Source organism: Ictidomys tridecemlineatus, chromosome 3, assembly GCF_052094955.1.
Source record: "Ictidomys tridecemlineatus isolate mIctTri1 chromosome 3, mIctTri1.hap1, whole genome shotgun sequence".
NCBI lineage: Eukaryota > Metazoa > Chordata > Mammalia > Rodentia > Sciuridae > Ictidomys > Ictidomys tridecemlineatus.
In genome coordinates this window covers 95834530-95855889 of record NC_135479.1, presented here as the reverse complement: position 1 = coordinate 95855889, position 21360 = coordinate 95834530, and the positions used below count along the sequence as shown (strand labels likewise).

The following is a 21360-nucleotide window of genomic DNA, read 5'->3' as shown; positions in this document are numbered from 1 at the left end:
TTATATGGACTTTTTAGCTTTGTAAATTTCTTCTGACTTGTACTTTCAATATATCCTACATGTTATGATGTATTGTATTTCAATTTTCTTTTAGTTCAAACATTTCAGAAAGACCAGTTGTGATTTCTTCTTTTCCATGAGTTATAGAGACCTGTATTGCTTAGTTTCTAAGCATTTGTAGACTCTTCTTATTGTCTTTTAAAAAATTGTTTTCTTCCTTAATTTTACTGTAGTTAGCTTTCTGTCTTTTAAATATGTGAGGATTACCCTTATGGCCTACCATATGGCTTGTTTTAGGAAATATTATATGTAAGCCTGATAAGAATGAGTATAGGTATAAATAGGTAAATTTAACTATTCAAATCTTTTTCTTTAAAAATTTTCTTTTAAAACTTGCCTATTTTGTCAGTTATTAAATGTTTACAGACAAATGCACAATAAGAAGTCTGCTTTTAAATTTCATTAGCTTTGCTTTATATATTTTGAGGCTCTGTTATTGTGTTTATAAATTCAGCATTGCTGTATCTTCTTTGTAGATTGACCTTATTATAGATGAAGTCTCTCTTTATTTCTAGATACGGCTTTGCTTTGAAGTCTACTTCAGCTGATACTATCATCTTTCTTTTAGTGCCTGCATGATATATTTTTTTCATACTTTTACTTTCAACCTTTCTTTGGTTTTATATTTAAGGTATTCATTTTGAAAGTTGCCTGTAGTTTGGTTGCATTTTTTATTCTGTCAGTCATTTTCTTTCATTTGTATTGTTTAGTTCATTTTTGTTTTATTAATTACTGATACATTTGGTGTTAAATCTGCCATCTTTTTGTTTTTTTTTTTCTTGTGTGGTATAATTTTTTTTCTTTTTTGGTTAGTCTTTTTTTATTTTCTTCTTTATCAGCTTGTTAGTTTACATTTCTTTAATTATACTTTAAGTGATTTCATAGAAATAGTAGCATGTTCTTGATATAATAGAGTCCAACATAAATTACTACTTTTATTACCTTTTTTTCCTGTAGCATTGATTCTTTAAAGGGTAGCTTGGCTGGTTATAACATTGCACACACTTCTTAGGAAAATTGATGACATTATTTTGCTGTGTATTTTTGATGGCAACTTGACTGTCTTCTTAGTGACTTGATCAGAATCCTGTATTCCACCACATAATCATGGCACATTTTATGCCAAATATCTTTGCAAAAAAGTGGGATGTGGCTATCATGTGAAGGAGAAGACAACCAAATATTCACACAAACTAAATTTTAAGAAAAATTGTGCTGATATTACTTAAAAATTATTTATTACTAAACTGTTTTTGATGTAAGATAGATAGGATGAACAGAATACTCGTGAATATATGTTAAAATTGGCATACATCATTTCTTCATACTAGTTTAGTGAACATTTTCTCCATCTGAAAAAAGTTGACACATTAGTTGTTATTTTTTTTTCTTTAAAAATACATAAATTAGCAATTTTATTGAGATAAACTTATACATTCCAAGAAATGATCTGGCTCTGAAGCAGGATATTCAAACTGCCTAGACTTTTATATCATTTCAAAACCATTATAAAATATTTCAAGTGACACTTTATAAAATTATAAATATAAATCACATAAAATAACTCAAATCTCATATTTAAATTATCAATAAATTAAATTAAAATAGTGTCCCAACGCTCATACTGTCAGTTCTTCGTAGAGAACAAGATAAGGTAGGTACCCAGTGGACAGGACATGTATTCTGACCATAGGAAGCAATGCCCATGAACCAATAAGCTTAGATTCCCACTATGCTTTCCGAACAGCTCTCAGGGTGAACTGCAGGAAATTCTCAAAGTTGCTCAAGATGAGTTGCATGGTCATGACCTTCTGCCAATCATTCTGTGACTCCAGTTTTGCCAACAGGTGGATATTTGCAGTTGGGCTAGGGAAGACTATTTTATTGGGATCCTTCACCTCTTGTTTCAGAATCTCAATCAGGGCTTTGGAACTGAACTGCACATGTTCAGCTCTGTCCTTGTTTTTGCCTTCCTGAAACTTGTTCCGGATGTACCTCAGGTAGACCTGAAACTCCAGAAGCCCAGAGGTGATTTGAACAAGGTAGTTGTCCCGATTGTATCCAGTTTGGAAGCATCCATCTTTTTCAGTCATCTTTGGAAGGTTCAGATGGTTTTCGGACACTGCCACATGGCTCTTGATACAGGTCTCATCATTCTTGCACAGCTCTTTTCTCATTTCGAAGACTTCCTTGATGAGGTAGGAAATCTGTCCTGCAGTTTTTCCAGAAGAGGCACGTGTTGGTTTATTTCGAATGACACTATTCTCTCCTTTTTCTCTCTTAAATTCTGAGGCAGGGAAGGCAGTAGCCACCACTAGGAGCAGCCCCAAGGAGGCAATTGAGAAGAACTTCATGGCTGTTCCTGGAGGGCAGATGGAGCTCTCTTCCTTTCCTGGTGGGCTCAAGAGCTGAATGTCACATTAGTTGTTATTGATTTGTGTATTATAATTGAAATATCACACTTGACAAAATTTACTGTAGTCTTGCAAAGTATGGACTTTGAACATTTAATCTTCTCTGAAGATTCTGCACCCCATCTGAGGTAGTGCTCACCCCTTCACACTGAATGTGTCCATGTTGGCTCCATGACCTTTGCCAAACGCAGTGTCTGGGGAGATCCCTGCCATCCATATTAGAACCTTCTCTCCTCATATCTTTTTTTTTTTTTAATGAGGCATATTTGCATGTTTTGCCTGAATTTTTTTGTTTCTTTGTCTTTGAAAGTTGGTTTGTATGAATATTTAGTTGTTTTATCCTTCTCTTTTTTCTTAATTATGACACAGAGAATTTTCTGTATCTGTAGTAACAGTTCTATGTATGTCCTGAAAGTTTTGGATGGCTTGTAAGGTTTCTGTTTTATTTAGTTCAATAAAGTGGCATTTCTGTAATTAATGGGCACTTCTAATCGTGGTAGCTGTTCAATTCCTTTAACATGCTCTTGTTTTTGCAGAGGCCATCACTTTAGCACTTTGTTTTCTGGTTTTCCTTCACCAGTGAGTCACCTACTAGTACCTCTTTTTCCATACTGTAGATTCTTTGAAAAAATTCTTGTTATGGTTTTAATTGGGGGTTTTGGTAGGGAGTAATATTAGTTGTCCTTGTTTACAATGTCATCCTGACATGGAATCCATGCTAGTTTTTACACAATATGTAATTATCTTATTTAATTTTAATTAGTTTTATTTTATGGTAAAGATTGTCTTTATGTATAAGACTCAACTTAAGAGACTACCTGAAATACTATAGCTATTTTTTTTGAAATAAAATATTAGGGTATTTGTTTTGATTACATATGTTTAGAACTTATTAGCCAATTAAGAAACTTGACAAATTGGTTTTTGAGGACAGTAATTCATTTTATGTAGGAATGTTATAGAGACTCTTCTTATTCTGTAGATATTGAAAGCATTTATCTGGTATAATAGGACATCCTGCTGTCCATTTATTGCTTATATATTGTGTGTTCTAGAGTGCCACATTTTTTATCAAATGGTTCTTTTCTTATAATATATCTCCATATTGGTTTTGGTACTCCAGAGACTTCTAGAGTGATTTATCAGAAAAATATTTATTTAAGGAACCAGGGACAAATAACATCTTAAATTTTAATATAGTTTCTTTGTTGTTGTTTTTTTTTTTTTGTTGGTCAAAGTAGAAAATCTTTTTATTCTTGATGGGGACCTTTCAAATTTGTAAGTAAAGCTGTTTACAGTAAATAAGGTTGGTTGTATATCTAGGATATGAGTCTTTTCCATAACTGTGTAAAAATAATTATTATGATGACTAACATCTAACAATTTTGTAGTCCATTTTAACGGCCTTTAATAATTTTGTTTTGCTTGTTGTTGTTGGTTTTTTTTTTTATTTGTGTTTTTTTCTCCCATGTATTTTTCTCTAGATACACTTTTTACTACTTGTAACCTATAAGGAAGAGTAAGAGTCCTCCAGTATGAGAATTTAAAAAATGAACAGTAAGACTGGTGGGGAAAGGTGCAGTCGCTTGTATTACATACTGTATTGTTTTAAAATTCAGTACTTTCTTTAAATTTGATGCCATGTGTGGCTACACTTATAAATTTGCTGTTACATCACAGTTCACAATTCAATAGCAGCAACATTTGTGGGAGACGATTCTAGAATGGTGTGGGTTGCTTGTAGTATGACACATGGTGAACAAAGAGCAAGACAATTTTGGAGAATTGCAGGCATATGTTTTTCACATTGTTGTCATTGTGTTGGGGAAAACTGAGAGATCTCTGGAGATAAAGGGTTTGCTGTATTAATTGGCTAAGTTGGGAGGAGAGAGTGCGACCACCAGGTGCTAACGCAAGATTGGGTTTGGTGGTTATTGGTAGAAAGCTTTGGTAATTGCTTTCTGTAACTTTGCTATAGTGGGGATAGGAGAGTGATTATATTCTGGTTTCTTTGAGAAAGTCAGTGTCTAGTTGGCCATGTTGTTATGTTATGCTACCTCTTAATGCTCCAGAAGATCCTTTTTTATTCTCAAAAGGCTTAAAGGCTTAGATGATAGGTGATTTGGTCTTCCTGTTTGTTCATAGCTGCTAAGGGTTACATGCTGAGACGACATGGATTGTAGCTCTTCAAATTCTTACTCACCTTACTATATCAAAGAAATACAGTGAAATTTGAGTAATGCTTATGCCAAATTTAAGATTTTAAAAGTCTGTCAATATCAGAATACTGCTCTTTATTGGGCTAGCTGTGGTATGAGGGAAATGTGTTTCATATATTTCTGATTCAGATCTTACAGATTCATTTACATTAGTATGTCCCTCTCAGTTGCTGCTTTCTCAGTGCCTGCCTCTTGCTCTAAATCACTTGTCTGGAAGCTCACAATTTATTTAAGTGTTATTATTTAACCTTCATACTAAGGCAGTTACTGTTCTCATCTTACTCTCATTTTGCAGAGAAAGGAAACAAATGCTCAGAGCGAAAATCAGTTGTTTGAGGAATTATTTTTTAATAACTATATTACTTGAGGTATATTAATAACAGATATATTAGTTCTGAGAGTACAATAAAAACACAATTTCACCAAAATCTCATCTCATCTGTTATCTGTGATTGTACATTTTGTCCAACTTTTATTTTTTAGGGTAAAAAAGAAAAACCACTAAGAAAAATTATATTAGACATTTATTCAAAACATAATCAAAGTTTATTAGAGTTTAAAGTAACTCATCTTTTAAAAGTTTAATTTGATTCACATATATTAGCTTTACATATTAGTGGAGTTTAGCGATATCTCAGTACATTTATACAGTGTACATGGACCAACTCCGGCCTTTACAGCCTGTGGTAACTACTGTTCTACATTCAGGTCAGCCACGTTGTTTTTCTGTGTCTGGATTGTTTCTCTTAACATATTGTCCTCCAGCTCTATCCATTTTGCTGCAAATGACCTAACTGCATTTTTTGTATAGGGCTAAATAATATTCTGTATATATATAAATATCTATATGTATTTTACATTCTCTTCAATCATGGTAGATAGCCACCTAGATCAGTCTCTATCTTAAGTATTGTGAATAGAACAATAAATATGGGCCATGTAGGTCTCTCTTTGGTATGCTGACTTCATTTCCTTTGGATATGTACCCATAATTGCTGGATCATGTGGTAGATATATTTGTAGTTTTTTGAGGAAAAACTGTTCTCCAAACAGTTGTACTAGTTTACATTCCTGTGAATAGTCTGTGAGAGTTTCTGTTTCTTCACATCCTTGCCAGCATTTGTTTTTGGATAATAGCCATTCTAACTGGGATGAGATGATATCTCATTTTAGTTCTGCTTTATATTTGCCTAATGGCTAATGATGTTGAATAGTTATTCATGTATTTGTTGGCCATTTGCTTTTCTTATTTTGAAGGTAATCATTTACTCATTTTAAAATTGGATTACTTGTTTTTTTGTTGTGAAGAATTTTTTTGGGGGTGTGTGTGTGTGTCTTCATACATGTACTTTGGATAATAATGATCATCACATTCCACCATCATTAATAACATCATGTCCCCCCCTTCCCCACCAACCCCTCTGCCCTTTCTAGAGTTCCTGTATTCCTCCCATGCTCCTTCTCCTTATCCCCTATGGATCAGCCTCCTTATATCAAAGAAAACATTCGGCTTTTGGTTTTTTGGGATTGGCTAACGTCACTTAACATTCATTATCTTCTCTAACTTCATCCATTTACCTGCAAATGCCATGATTTTATTCTCTTTTATTGCTGAGTGATATTCCATTGGGTATATATGCCACATTTTTTTTTTTATCCATTCATCTATTGAAGAGCATCTAGGTTGGTTCCACAGTTTAGCTATTGTGAATTGTGCTGCTACAAACATTGATGTGGCTGTGCCCCTGTAGTATACTGTTTTTAAGTCCTTTGGGTATAGACCTAGGAGAGGGATAGCTGGGTCAAATGGTGGTTCCATTCTCAATTTTTCAAGAAATCTCCATACTGCTTTCCATATTGGCTGCACCAATTTTCAGTTCCACCAGCAGTGTATGAGTGTACCTTTTCTCCACATCCTCTCCAATATGTATTGTTGTTTGTCTTCATAATATCTGCCATTCTGACTGGAGTGAGATGAAATCTTAGAGTGGTTTTGATTTGCATTTCTCTAATTGCTAGTGATGATGAACATTTTTTTCATATATTGTTGATTGATTATATATCATCTTCTGAGAATTGTCTATTCTTGGCCCATTTATTGATTGGGTTATTTTATGTGTGTGTGTGTGTGTGTGTGTGTGTGTGTGTGTGTGTGTGTGTTTAAGCTTTTTGAATTCTTTATGTACCTTAGAGATTAGTGCTTTATCTAATGTGTGAGGGATAAAGATTTGCTCCCAAGATGTAGGCTCTGTATTCACCCCACAGATTGTTTCTTTTGCTGAGAAGAAACTTTTTAGTGTGAGTCCATTACATTTATTGATTCTTAATTTTAATTCTTGTGCCATAGGAGTCATTAAGGAAGTTGGGGCCTAATCCCACTTGATGAGATTAGGGCCTACTTTTTCTTCTGTTAGATACAGGGTCTCTGATTTTATTCTTTAGTCCTTGATCCATTTTGAGTTGAGTTTTGTGCATGGTGAGAGATAGGGGTTTAATTTCATTTTGTTGCATATGGATTTCCAGTTTTCCCAGCACCATTTGTTGAAGAGGCTATCTTTTCTCCAATGTGTGTTTTTGTCATCTTTGTCTAATATAAGGTAATTATAATTTTGTGAGTTAATCTCTGTGTCCTCAGTTCTGTACCATTGGTCTACCAGTCTGTTTTGGTGCCAATACCATGCTGTTTTTGTTACTATTGCTCTGTAGTATAGTTTAAGTTCTGGTATAATGATGCCACCTGTTTCACTCTTCCTGCTAAAAATTGCTTTAGCTATTCTGGGTCTCTTATTTTTCCAGATGAATTTCATGATTGCTTTTTATATTTCTATGGGGAATGTCATTGGGATTTTGATCGGAATTGCATTAAATCTGTATAGTGCTTTTCGAAGTATGGTCATTTTGATAATATTAATTCTTTCTATCCAAGAGTAAGGTAGATCTTTCCATCTTCTAAGGTCTTCTTTGACTTCTTTCTTTAGGGTTCTGTAATTTTCATTATATAGATCTTTCACTTCTTTAGTTGATTCTCAAGTTTTTTTTTTTTTGAGGCTACTGTAAATGGGGTAGTTTTCCTTGTTTCTCTTTCTGAGGATTTGTTATTGATATACAGAAATGCCTTTGATTTTTGGGTGATGATTTTGTATCCTGTTACTTTGCTTATTTTATTTACTAGTTCTAGAAGTTTTCTGGTGGAACTTTTAGGGTCTTCTATGTATAGAACCATATCATCAGCAAATAGTGCCAATTTGAGTTCTTTTTTTCCTATGTGTATCCATTTAATTTCTTTCCTCTATCTAATTGCTCTGGCCAGTGTTTCAAGAACTATGTTGAACAGAAGTGGTGAAAGAGGGCATCCCTATCTTGTTCCAGTTTTTAGAGGGAATGCCTTTAATTCTTCCTCCATTTAGAATGATGTTGGCCTGGACCTTAGCATAGATAGCCTTTATGATGATGACATATGTCCTGTTATTCTTATTTTTTCTAGTGTTTTGAACATAAAGGGGTGCTGTATTTTGTCAAATGCTTTTCTGTTCTATTGACATGATCATATGATTCTTATCTTTAATTCTATTGATGTGATCCATTACATTTATTGATTTCTGTATGTTGAACCAACCTTGCATCTCTGGCATGAATCCCACTTGATGGTGGTGCATGATCTTTTTGATATTTTTATATTTGATTTGCCAGATTTTGATTGAGAATTTTTGCATCCATGTTCATTAGAGATATTGGTCTGAAGTTTCCTTTTTTTGATGTGTTTTTGCCTGGTTTTGGAAAATCAGAGTGATATTAGCTTCATAGAATGAGTTTGGAAGTGCTGCCTCTTTTTTTATTTCCTGAAATAAATTGAAGAGTATTGGTATTATTTCTTCTTTAAAGGTCTTGTAGAACTCGGCTGTGTATCCGTTCGGACCTGGGCTTTTCTTGGTTGGTAGACTTTTGATGGTGTCTGCTGTTTTCATCACTTGAAATCGATCTGTTTAAATTGTGTACATCATCCTGATTCAATTTGGGCAAATTATATGATTCTAGAAAATTGTCGATTCCTTTAATATTTTCTATTTTATTGGAGTATAGGTTTTCAAAATAATTTCTAATTATCTTTTATATTTCTGTAGTGTCTGTTGTGATATATCCTTTTTCATCACATGTTAGTAATTTGAGTTTTCTCTCTCCTTCTCTTTATTAGCATGGCTAAGGATCTGTCAATTTTATTTATTTTTTCAAAGAACCAAATTTGTGTTCTGTCAGTTTTTTCAATTGTTTCAAGTTCATTGATTTCAGCTCTGATTTTAATTATTTCTTGTCATCTGCTTCTTTTGGTGTTGATTTGTTCTTCTTTTTCTAGGGCTTTGAGATGTATTGTTAGGTCATTTATTTGTTGACTTTTTCTTCTTTTAAGGAATGAACTCCACGCAAAGAACTTTCCTCTTAGAACTGCTTTCATAGTGTCCCAGAGATTTCAATATGTTGTATCTGTGTTGTCATTCACCTCTAAAAATTTTTTAGTGTCTTCCTTGATGTCTTCTATAACCCATTGTTACAGTAGCATATTATTTAGTCTCCAGGTGTTGGAGTGGATTTTATTTCTTATTTTGTCATTGATTTCTAATTTCATTCCATTATGATCTGATAGAATGCAAGGTAGTATCTCTACTTTTTTATATTTGTTATTTTATGTTGCTTTGTAGCATAGTATATGGTCTATTTTAAAGAAGGATCCATGTGCTTCTGAGAAGAAAGTGTATTCTCATTGAAGGATGAAATATTCCATATATGTCAGTTAAGTCTAAGTTATTGGTTGTATTATTGAGTTCTATAGTTTCTTTGTTCAGCTTTTGTTTGGAAGATCTATCTAGTGATAAAAGAGGTGTGTTAAAATTATTGTGTTGTGGTCTATTTGACTCTTGAACTTGAGAAGTGTTTGATGAACGTAGATGCTCCATTGTTTGGGGCGTATATATTTATAATTGTTAAATCTTGTTGGTGTATGGTTCCCTTGAAAAGTATGGGGGCTATGGATGTGGCTCAAGCGGTAGCACGCTCACCTAGCATGCGTGCGGCCCAGGTTCGATCCTCAGCAAGCACCACATACAAACAAAGATGTTGTGTCCACCAAAAACTGAAAAAAAAATATCAAAAGTTCTCTCTCTCTCTCTCTCTCTCTCTCTCTCTCTCTCTCTCTCTCTCTCTCTCTCTCCTATCTCTCCTCTCTCTTAAAAAAAAGTATGTAGTATCCTTCTTTATTCTTTTTGATTGACTTTAGTTTGAAGTCTACTTTATTTGATATGAGGATGGAAATCCCTGCTTGCTTCCACAGTCCATGTGAGTCATATGATTTTTCTCAACCCTTCACCTTCAGTCTGTGGATGTGTTTTTTCTATGAGATGAGTCTCTTGGAGGCAGCATGTTGTTGGTATTTTTTTTTTCCTTTGATCCAATCTGCTAGTCTATGTCTTTTGATTGGTCAGTTTAGGCCATTAACATTCAGGGTTATTATTGAGACATGATTTGTATTCCCAGCCATTTTTGTTTATTTTTTGGTATTTAACATGACTTGATTTCTCTTCTGATTAGAGTTTCCTTTAGTGTAATCACTTTGCTGATTTTCATCAGTGTTTTTCATTTCTTCTTCTTGGAATATTTTGCTGAGGATGTTCTGTAGTGCATGCAGGCTTTGTAGTTGTAAATTCTTTTAATTTTTGTTTATCATGGAATGTTTTTATTTCATCATCAAATCTAAAGCTTAATTTTGCTGAATATAAGATTCTTGGTTGGCAGTCCATTTTTTTTTCAAAGCTTGGTGTATGTTTTTCTATGATCTCCTGGCTTTGAGGGTCTGGGTTGAAAAGTATGCTGAAGTACGAATTGGTTTCCCCCTATTTGTGATCTGATTCCTCTCTCTTGTGGCTTTTAAGTTTCTATCCTTATGCTGTATGCTAGGCATTTTCATTATAATGTACCTTGGTGTAGATCTTTTGTAATTTTGTACATCTGGGTGTCCTATAAGCCTCTTGTATTTGGTTTTTTAATTCGTTTTTCGTGTTTGGGAAATTTTCTAATATTATCTCATTGAAGAGATTGTGCATTCCTTTGGTTTGAATCTCTGTGCCTTCCTCTATCCCAATAACTCTTAGATTTGGTCTTTTCATGCTGTCCCATAATTTTTGGTTGTTTCTGTTCATGGTTTCTAACTATCTTCACTGTGTGATCAACTTTATTTTCCAGATTGCATGCTTTGTTTTCATTATCTGATGTTCTTTCTTCCAAGTGATCTAGTGTTGGTTATGCTTTCTATTGAATTTTTTATTTGATTTATTGTATCTTTCATTTTAAGGATTTCTGACTATTTCTTTTTTTTCAGAGTCTCTCTCTCTCAAGTAATCTTTTGCTACCTGTATTTGCTCTCTTATCTCATTGTTGGAATGATCAATTTTTGCCTGTATTTGCTCATTTAGGTCATTATTTAATTCACAGATTATTTTAATTATGAACCTTCTGAACTCCTTCTCTGACATTTCATCAACTTTGCTGTCCATGGGTTCTCTTATTATCATGTCCCCATTGGGACCCTTTTCTTCCTTATTTTTTTCATGATGTTTATGTGCATTCCTTTCTTGCACTGTGGATCTGAGATATTACAGTTTCTTCCCTATATTCTTGTAGTACCTGTGCAGATTGTCTGTACCTCACCTTGATGTTGGGATTCTAGACCCTGCTGGTGTCTCTCAATGAATGCTACCTCACCTGGATCTGGGTCCTGTGCAAGTTGGATTGGTTAGTTCTGGGTTGCTGGGCTTGACCTCCCTTGGTAGTCTGTTGGTCGCAAGGGGCAGTCCTGAGCCAGAGGCTAGCCTCTGGCTGGTGTCTGCCCTGCCAGGAGAGGGGTGAACCACTCGCCCTGTGAGCCTGGGTTCCGCACAGGCCAGTGTGGGTGGTTCTGGGCCCTGGGCTTGACCTCCCACTGGTTGTGAAATTTTTAAGTTCCTATATATTCTGGATATCAATCCTGTTAAATGGTAAATGGTTGTTTCCTCACTTTGTTGACTGTTTCCTTTTCCATGTAGATTTTTAGTTTGATTTAATCCCATTTTCTGTTTTTTTTCCTTTTATTTCGTATACTTTTGGGGTCATATCCAGAAAATCATTACCTATACTAGTGTCTTAAAGTGTTTTGGTATTTTCTTCTAGTAATTTTAGTATTTCATGTCTTAGGTTTGGATCTGTGATCCATTTTGAGTTGAACTTTGTTTAGAATGAGAGATAAGCTTCATGCTTCAGTCTTCTGCATCTGTAAGTCTGGTTTTCCTTCCACCATTTATTGAAAAGACTGTCCTCTACAATTAATATTTTTTGTACTTTTGTCGAGAACCAACTGGTTATGATGTCTGTGTTTAATTCTGGGAACTCTGTTGTGTTCTATTGGTATGTATGTCTGTTTTTATACCAATACCATGGTGTTTTGCTTATTGTGACTCTGCAGTACCTCTTAGAACCAGGTATTTTCATGATGTCTCTAGCTTTGTTCTTTTGTTTAGAATTACTTTAACTACCAGGTTTTTTTGTGTTTTTATATAGATTTTAGGATTGTATTTTCTAGCTCTATTGATATTTTAATGGTGATTGCATTGAATCTGGAAATCCCTTTGGGAAATCTGGACATTTTAATAGTATTAATTCTTTCATTCCTTGAAAATGGAAGGTCTCTTTCTTTTGTGTATATGTGTCTTCCATTTCTTTCATTTTCCTTAGTTAAATTTAGTCCTAAGTTTGTCTTATTTAGAAGTTATTGTGAATGGGATTGCTTTCTTGATTTCTTGCTCAGCAGTCTCATTACTGGTATATTAAAATGCCATTGAGTTTTGTACACTGTAACATTACTGAATTCATCCATTAGTTATTATAAGTCTTTTAGTGCAGTCTTTAGGGTTTTCTGTAGACTGGATCACATCATCTGCAATAGAGAGAATTGACTTAACACCTTACTGTTTGTGTGCCTTTCATTTCCTTCTCTTTCCTAATAGCTTTGGCCAAGACCCCAATACTCAATTGAGTAAGCACAGTGAGAGGATGTCCTTGCCTTGTTTCATATATCAAAGGAAGTACCTTCAGTCTTTCCCCATTTGGATGATTTTGGCTGTGGATTTGTCAGTCTGGGTATAATCTGTTCAGAGTTAGTGTCATGAAGTAATGTTGAATTTTATCAGATGCTCTTTCTATATCTCTTGAGATGATGATGTGATTTTTATCTTCATTCTGTTGGTGTGATGTTTTACATTATGATATGCTTATGTTGAACCATCCTTTGCATACCTGGGATAAATCCAACTTGATCATGAAGAATGATCTTTTGGATGTTCTGTTGGACTTGATTTGCTAATAATGTTTTGAAACTTGTGTGTTTCAGTTTGTTAGAGATATTGGTGTACAGTTTTGTTTTCTGTGTCCTTGTCTGGTTTTGGCATCAGGGCAGTGCTGGCCTTGCAGAGGGAGTTTGGAAGGCTCCCCTCCCTTTACAGGCCTGACACTGTCTTTGTAGGTGCCGCGCCCGGCTAACAGGAACCGAGTCCGGCGAGAGACGTCGAGGTTAAAAAATCACAGGACACCAAGGTTCTTCATCCAGGAGGAGGCATGTGTGCACTTTATTGCCAAATTTATTCTCCTTAAATATCTTTTGTAACAGGGGAAATGACTCAAAGGCGAGGAGGGAAGAGTAATAACTGTGTCCTTGGGTTACCGTCATGTCCCCTTTCAGGAGGCTCGAACAGGTCAAGCTGTTCCGAGAGACACATATGCTCGAGGCAGATAAACTGGAAACCGCAAGCCTGTATCACGGCCTTGTGAGCTGGCCACCTGCGTCAAGGCCTTGTGAGCTGGCCACATTGACATGCAGAACAAAGAACTGGGGGCTGAGCCCCCGGGGGCCAGGGAAGGCCTGCTACCAGCATGTAGGGAGGCAAAGACACTATTGACTCTGTGTGTTGGTACTCATCATTGCTCTGTTGAGGTGTTGTGTCTTCAATTTCAGTAGTTTTTTCTGTCTAGAAATTTATCCATTTCTTCCAGCTTTTCCAATTTGTGTGGTATCAGTTGTATTGTCTCCTTTTTCATGTTATTTATTTCGGTCTTCTCCTTTTTTCCCCTTAATCTTGCTCAAAGTCTAACTTAAACCCAACTCTTTGTTTCGTTGTTTTTTTGTATTGTACTTTTATTTTCTATTTTATTTCTGTTCTGATCTTTGTTATTTCTTTTCTTTCTTAAACACACAGACTAATTTTGTGTGTGTTTTGCCTTTGTTTTCCTTGGTTATTGTTTTACATCCTTAGATTATTTGAAATCTTTCTAGTTTTTGATGTAGATATTCATTGTTATATACTTCCTTCTATAGCTCATTTGGTATGTTATGTTTATGAAATATGTTTCATGAAATTTTAAAATTTCCATTGTGATTTTTGTTTTCATTGAAATCATGCTTCATTCAGTATTATGTTGCTAAGACTCCATGAATTTTTATAATTTCTGATGTTTTATTCTGTTGTTGTCAATTTCTAGTTTTATTCCATTGTGGCCAGAGATGATTAAAAAATTATTGAGATTTGTTTTGTGACCCAATATATTGTTTATTTTGGAGAATATTCAGTGTGCCGATAAAAAGATTATATTCTGCACTGTTTGAAATGATTCTTAAGTATCTGGTAAATTCAGTTGATCCATAGTCTAGTTTAACTGGTACTTTTTTAATATTAAATTTCTGTTTGGATGATGTGTTCTGTGATAAAAGTGTGATGAACAGACTGTATTGTACCTGATCTTATCTTTCCCTTTACATCTAATCATGTCTGTAGATCTAATCATGTCTATTCTATAAATTGACACCTCTGGCATAGGGGCATATATACCTTTTCAACTGTTATAGCTTCTTGTTTGATTGACCCTTGATCATCATGTAATGACTGTTTTTATCTCTTCACCAGCCTTACCTTACTCTGAATTTCTGCAACTGATGTCCAGAATGTCAGTAATCAAATTAAGGTAGTATACTGTATATCTGAATACATATAATGCATATAAAGTAGGTGAGGACACAAAAGACTTGCCATATTATATTGTTATTCTTTGTTTTAATGAGAAAAATTTAAGTTTTGATGGATTATTGTTCAATAATTTTAGGAATAATCCACTTAATTTTAGTGTACCCACATGTAATAGTAGATTTAATCACAATAAATCAGATAGTATCTGTAGGGACAGTATGTTATGATTATAAAATTTTGATATGGAAAGATAGTTATGTCCAAATTAAAAAAATTGTCAAAGAATCTTGGAGAGAAAATGGTGATAAATTTAATTTCACTAGTAACAGGAATTACTGTTATTTCTTATGAAAACATGTTTTTGGGTTGATGATGCAGGCTCAGTCTGTGTTCACTAGGGGAACCCATTAGAGGGGAGGTAGGACAGGCACTTCTGCTGCTCACTCGCAAGTGCTTCTCTGAAACTTACTGTGAATGCGCATCAGGACTCCTTACTGTCTTTGGCTCCTTTTGCTACCTCCTTTATTCTTGGTGATTTGCTCTTTCCTTTTTCTTTTTGTTTGGTTGGTCTAGCTGGAGATTCATTAATTTCATTGATATTCTCATCCTACCAGATTCTGCTTCTGTTAGCTTTTTCTATCTGTTTCACCCCTTCTTGCTCTTTTCTTTTAATGTTTTCTTCCTTTCACCTACTTACTTTGCTCTTTTTTTTAATAACTTCAGAATGAAAAACACAAGGTAATTAATTTTGTGCCTTTATTCTTTTGATCCCCAGACATTTAAAGCTATTAATTTGCCTTCAAAGATTCTGTTTGCTGTAGTTCATGCTTACAAATCATGTTGTATTTTCCTTGTCATTCAGTTTAAAATATTTTCTAGTTTCTTTTGTGATTTCTTATTTACCCATGAATTAATCAAAAGTATATTATTTAGTTTCTGTGTATCTATAGATATTTTTTATATGTCTAGTTGTTTAATTTCTTAATTTGATTCTGTTGTCATATAAACATATTGTGTATCATTTCTAGCTATGAATTGACCCTTTGATCATCATGAAATATCTATTTTTATTTTGGGTAATATTCTCAGTTTCTGAAGTTTAGTTCATATGGTATTAATATCTACTTCCTCTCCCTAGGTTTATTGTTTGCATGATATTCTTTTAGCATTTACTTTCATCTTCTGTGTTTGCATATTTAGAGTACATATTTAGTAGATAGCATATAGTTATGAATGTCTTTTAAATCCATGTAACAAGCTCTGCCTTTTAATTAAAGTATGTAGTTCATTATATTTTAAGTTTTTATTGATATTATAAGATTTAAATCTATCATTTTGTTATGTACTTTGTCTCCTGTTTTGTTTTTTTCTCTATACTTTCTTTTCGGCCTCCTTTTTGGTTAATTACTATTTTTAAGAATCCCTTTATAGTTTATCATCAGCACTTCAGCTTTACTTCTTCATTCATCCTAAAGATCCAAATTTCCATCTGTTTTTTCTTATCAACCTGCAGCAATTTCTTTAGTGTTTATTGTAAAGCAGTGCCACTGTGGATATTTATTTTTCACTCTTTCTTTATCTTAAAAATGTTCTTGTTTGGAAATATAGTACTACATTGAAGATACAGAATGTTACCTTGTTCTCCTTTACTTCTTTTTTTTAAACAAATAGAGAAATTAATTTTAATATATTTTCATTTAACCCAATGGATTACCAACATAATTTGCAAAGAAAATAATTGTTAGAAAGATATTTTATGTTCACTTTCTTTGTTCTAGTAGTTCTTTGGAATAATGTCTATTTAACACATAGCACACCTCAATTCAGACTAGACATATTTCAAATACTAAGTAGTCTCATGTAACCAATGGCTGCCATATTGGCTCCTTTCTCCATCTTTCACCTTTTGGTGAGACATATGCTATAGGCTGCATGATAAGTCCCTTTGTTACGTGGTTTCTTGTTGAGTTCCATCAGAAAGGGGAACAAAAGACATGAACTTAGTATATACAAGAGTAGAGCGAAGTGCTTTATTCTTCCCTATAAGACTCTATTAGACTGTGAGTTGGTTTCTACATGCTTTTGGTGAGAATAACTTCAGTTAGGTCACCTTCTCCTACAAGTTTTTCGTAATGGCTCTTTCTTGTTTCACCTCTTACCTCTCCAAGTTTACAGAAGGAAAGGTGCTTCACAAAATTTGTTAGTTTCCCTCAACCTTGCCCTTACCTTTATGAATACCTTATTAAACAATTTTTACTCTGATTGATCTTTTTCATCCTTGAATCTTTGAATAATGGATTTTTAATTATAAGAGAGTAAAATATACCTCATCCCATATCACAGGCAATGTATACCGGATTAATTATATATTAAAATATAATGTATACTATGTTAAAAATTTTAAAGAAAATATTTGTGTAACTTTGTGAAGAGAAATGGAAAACAAAACAAAAAATACAAAATAAACAAAAACCTGGAAAACGATGATATTGTAGTTAAAAGTTAAACAAAAACATGTTGTTCTTGTTTTCAAATCCTCCCCTGCCCCCACCCAGTTAGGTATCAAACACATAGCCTTTCAAGGACTACAAGGGCTACCATGTAGCTGCATATACATCCCCTCCTTTATTTTCTTAAGGGGCGTTTTTCCTGGATATGAAAGCTGGTTTGACTTACTTTTCCTCTTTCACTCTTAGTCAGATTTAGTCCTACTGTGACCAAAATATCTGACACAAACATTAAAGGAAGAAATGTTTATTTGGGCTCAAGTTTATAGAAGTTTCAGTCCACATTGGTGGGCTCCACTGCTTTCTGCTTGAGATGAGGCAGAGCATTATGGTAAGGGTGTGGTGAAAGAGAGCTGATCAGCTTATGGCAGCCTGGAAGCTAGAAAGGAGGGAGGGAGAGAAAGAAAGAAAAAGACAAAAAGGGTCCAGGGACAAGATATAGTTCCCAATTGATCTACTTCCTCCCATCATGTTCCATCTATCTGTAGTTTCCACCTCCTCACAGTAGTCCATTCAGATTACTCAACAAGTGGATTAATGCATTGATGTGATTAGAACCCTCATGATCCATTCACCTCCCAAAAGCCCCACCTCTGGACATGGCTGCATTGGGGAACAAGCCTTGAACACAGGAGCTTCTAGGGGATGCTCCAGATCTGCACTGTAACATTGACCATTTTAAGAACCTCACTGCAATTCTGATACGTATTGTTTAGGCATGTCCTTGCTCCCTTGTAGTAATGTGTTTTTTTCTCTAATATTTTCAAGAGTTCATTCACCTTTAGCTTAGTCTTCATCAATTTTTCTATTCATGATCTTTATGGTTTTTTTACTTGGAGTTTTTTAAACTTCTGGAATCTCTGAATTGTTTCCTTACTAAATTTGTAAAATGTTTGACCACCAGTTAAATAGTATTCTGATCATTATCTCTCCCTTCCCCTGCCTCAAACATTCCCCACCTCCCCATCATTACTGGGTCTGAACCCAGGGACACTCCATCTCTGAGCCACATCTCTAGTCCTTTTTATTTTTTTGTTTTGGGACAAGCTCTTACTAAGTTTCCAAGGCTGGCCATGAACTCAAGATCTTCTTGCCTCAGAGCTTCTGGGATTACAGATGTGCGCCACCATATCACCTTCATTCTCTGTCTTCTGTATTTCTGTATGTAAATATGTTAGATTTTTGGACATTTTCACACAGATCTCTGAAGGCCTTTCTTTTTTTCATCAGTAATCTTTTTTCCTTCTTATTCGTCCAATTGGATAATTCTCTTTGATTTAATTTCAGGTATACAGATTCTTTCCTCTGTTTTGATCAATTTGTATTTCATCATATTCAGCATAATTTTAATTTCAGAAATTACATTCTTCAATTATAGAATTTCTATTTTTTCTTTTTTTCCTTTTTCTCCCCTGAGATTGCTTAGCTTTATATTCATTCCAAGCATAGTTATACTATACTTACAAGCATAGTATACTTTACTACTTTAAATTTTTTTCTGTTAATTCTAATATCTGTTTCATTTTTGATTCATTTTTTGAGTTAGCCTACATGTACTACCTTTTTTTTTTAAATTAGAATGGAGCACATTTTTACCTGTTTTTTTTTTAATGTCTAGTAATTTTGGATTTTATTCTAGACATGGCAGACATCATGCTGTGAATGTTGTGTTATATTCTTCTGAACACTATCTTTTTAATTTTTTTTGTTATAATAGGAAATTAACTGGAAAATTAACTTTGAAATTAAAATTTCAAAGTTTGTCTGTGGGGACAGCTGAAATTTTGGTTCAGCATTTTATTCTTAGTTATTTGGAGTCTGATCTTCATATGCTGATTCAGGAGTCAGCTGGAGATATAGATGGAGTCTGTATAGAGAATTTTTGGGTCCCTCCTTTGGCTTTTTTTTAAAAAACAGGGTTTCTCTCTCATTTACCTGTTGCCATGCTTGCTCAAGTTAGTCTTCCTATTTTGGGGGGACCAGGAAGCCAGCAGTTTTCTGATCTATTTGGCGTTTTCATCAGGGTACAGACTTAAGCTTCCCTTCTGAGTCAAAGCTGATAATGTTGGCTACTTCCCCACTGTTGTTTCATTTCTCCATGTATTGGCCCCTGCAAAATATCCCTGCTCTCTTCGTCATTCTCCAGTGCCTTTGTGGGTTTTGTGTGTCTTTTTTGTTGTTCTTGTTCTAATTAGTTCTACATAACAGTAGAAGTATTTTGACACGTCATACATGAATGGAATATAATTTCTTATTCTTCTGGTTGTACATGATATAGAATCACACTAGTTGTGTAATCATATATATAATATACATATAATGTCCAATTACCCTCCTACCTCCATGCTTTTCCTCCCTTCACTCCCCTCTGCCTAACCTAAAGTACCTCTTTTTTTCCCCAGGTGCTCCCTGCTCCTGCTCCCTCCATATCAGAAAAAACATATGGCCTTTGGTTTGTTTCACTTAGCATGATAATCTCAAGCTCCATCCATTTACCTGCAAATGCCATAATTTTATTCTTTATGGCTGAATAATATTCCATTGTGTATATATATACACCACATTTTCTTTATCTATTCATCTGTTGAAGGACAACTAGGTTCTATAGTTTAGCTATTGTGAAATGTACTGCTACAAACACATTTATGGTTATGTCACTGTAGTATGTTGATTTTTTTTTATATAGCTATAGATAGACACAATACCTTTATTTTATTTATTTATTTTTATGTGGTGCTGAGGGTTGAACCCAGGGCCTCGCATGTGCTAGGCAAGCGGTCTACTGCTGAGCCACAACCTCAGCCCCTGTAGTATGTTGATTTTTTTTAAGTCCTTTGGGTAAGACGGAGGAGTGGGATAGCTGGGTCAAATGGTGGTTCCATTCTGAGTTTTCTGAGCAATCTCCATGCTGCTTTCCAGAGTAGTTATATCAATTTGCAGTCCTACCAGTAATGAATGAATGTACCTTTTCCCCTACATCCTCACCAACATTTATTGTTGCTTGAATTCTTCATAATTGCATTCTGACTTGAGTGAGATGAAATCTTAAAGTAGTTTTGATTTGTATTTCTCTAATTGCTAGAGATGTTGAACATTTTTTCACATTTGTCGATTGATTGTATCTCTTCTGTGTAATGTCTGTTCAGTTCCTTAGCCCATTTATTGATTGCATTATTATTATTTTTTTAATGAATTGAATTTTTTTAGAAAGAGAGAGAGAGAGAGAGAGAGAGAGAGAGAGAGAGAGAGAGAGAGAATTTTAATATTTATTTTTTAGTTTTCAGTGGACACAACATCTTTGTATGTGGTGCTGAGGATCAAACCTGGGCCGCACGCTTGCCAGGCAAGCGTGCTACCGCTTGAGCCACATCCCCAGCCCCTGGATTATTATTTTTTTGGTGTATATATGTATGTTTGTATGTTGAGGTTTTTTTAAGTTCTTTATATATGTTGGGGATTAATACTCTGAGGTACATGTGGTAAAGATTTTCTCCTGTTTTGTGGGCCCTCTCTTCATGTTATTGATTGTTTCCTTTGCTGAGAAAAAGCTTTTTAGTTTGAATCCGTCCCGTTTATTGATTCTTGATTTTACTTCTTGCACTTTAGGAGTCTCTTTAAGGAAATCAGTTCCTAAGCTGTCATGGTGAAGATTTGGGTCTATTTTTATGTAGCATTGCCAGTCTAGGATAGGCTTTCTCATCTGTACCTTAATGAGGACCTGAAATCGTTACTTTTTAGTGCATAATGTATCCTGCCAACACTGTCATTCATTTCTATGAAGAATAGGTGGATTAGAGTAAATGAACACTCTTATTGAAACAAATGAAACAAGGTTAAATAAACAAAGAAGCAGAGATTGTAGGACTTGGTCTTTTGCATTATCTGAGTAGGTGTAAATAATCAAGACATGATTAGAACCTTGAAGACTTGGACTTGTTGCCAGGAGTGGTGGTGCTGTGGTCCTAGCTACTGAGCAGGCTGGGGCACGAGGGTCACTTTAGCTCAGAAGTTCAAGACTAACCCTGGCAGCATAGGGTGACTCCATTGCAAAACAACAGCAAAAACCAAACAAAAAGTTTTTCACTTGGGAATACTTTCTGACTGAACCTTAATATCCTGCAGA

The 21360-nt window shown here is 34.5% G+C and overlaps 1 protein-coding gene across 3 annotated transcripts in view; it reads left to right on the top strand.

Annotated features, from left to right (window-relative positions):
- Positions 1 to 21360, top strand: part of Rsrc1 (arginine and serine rich coiled-coil 1) — a 368715-nt gene that overhangs the window by 84963 nt on the left and 262392 nt on the right. The gene's annotated exons all lie outside the window — the stretch shown is intronic.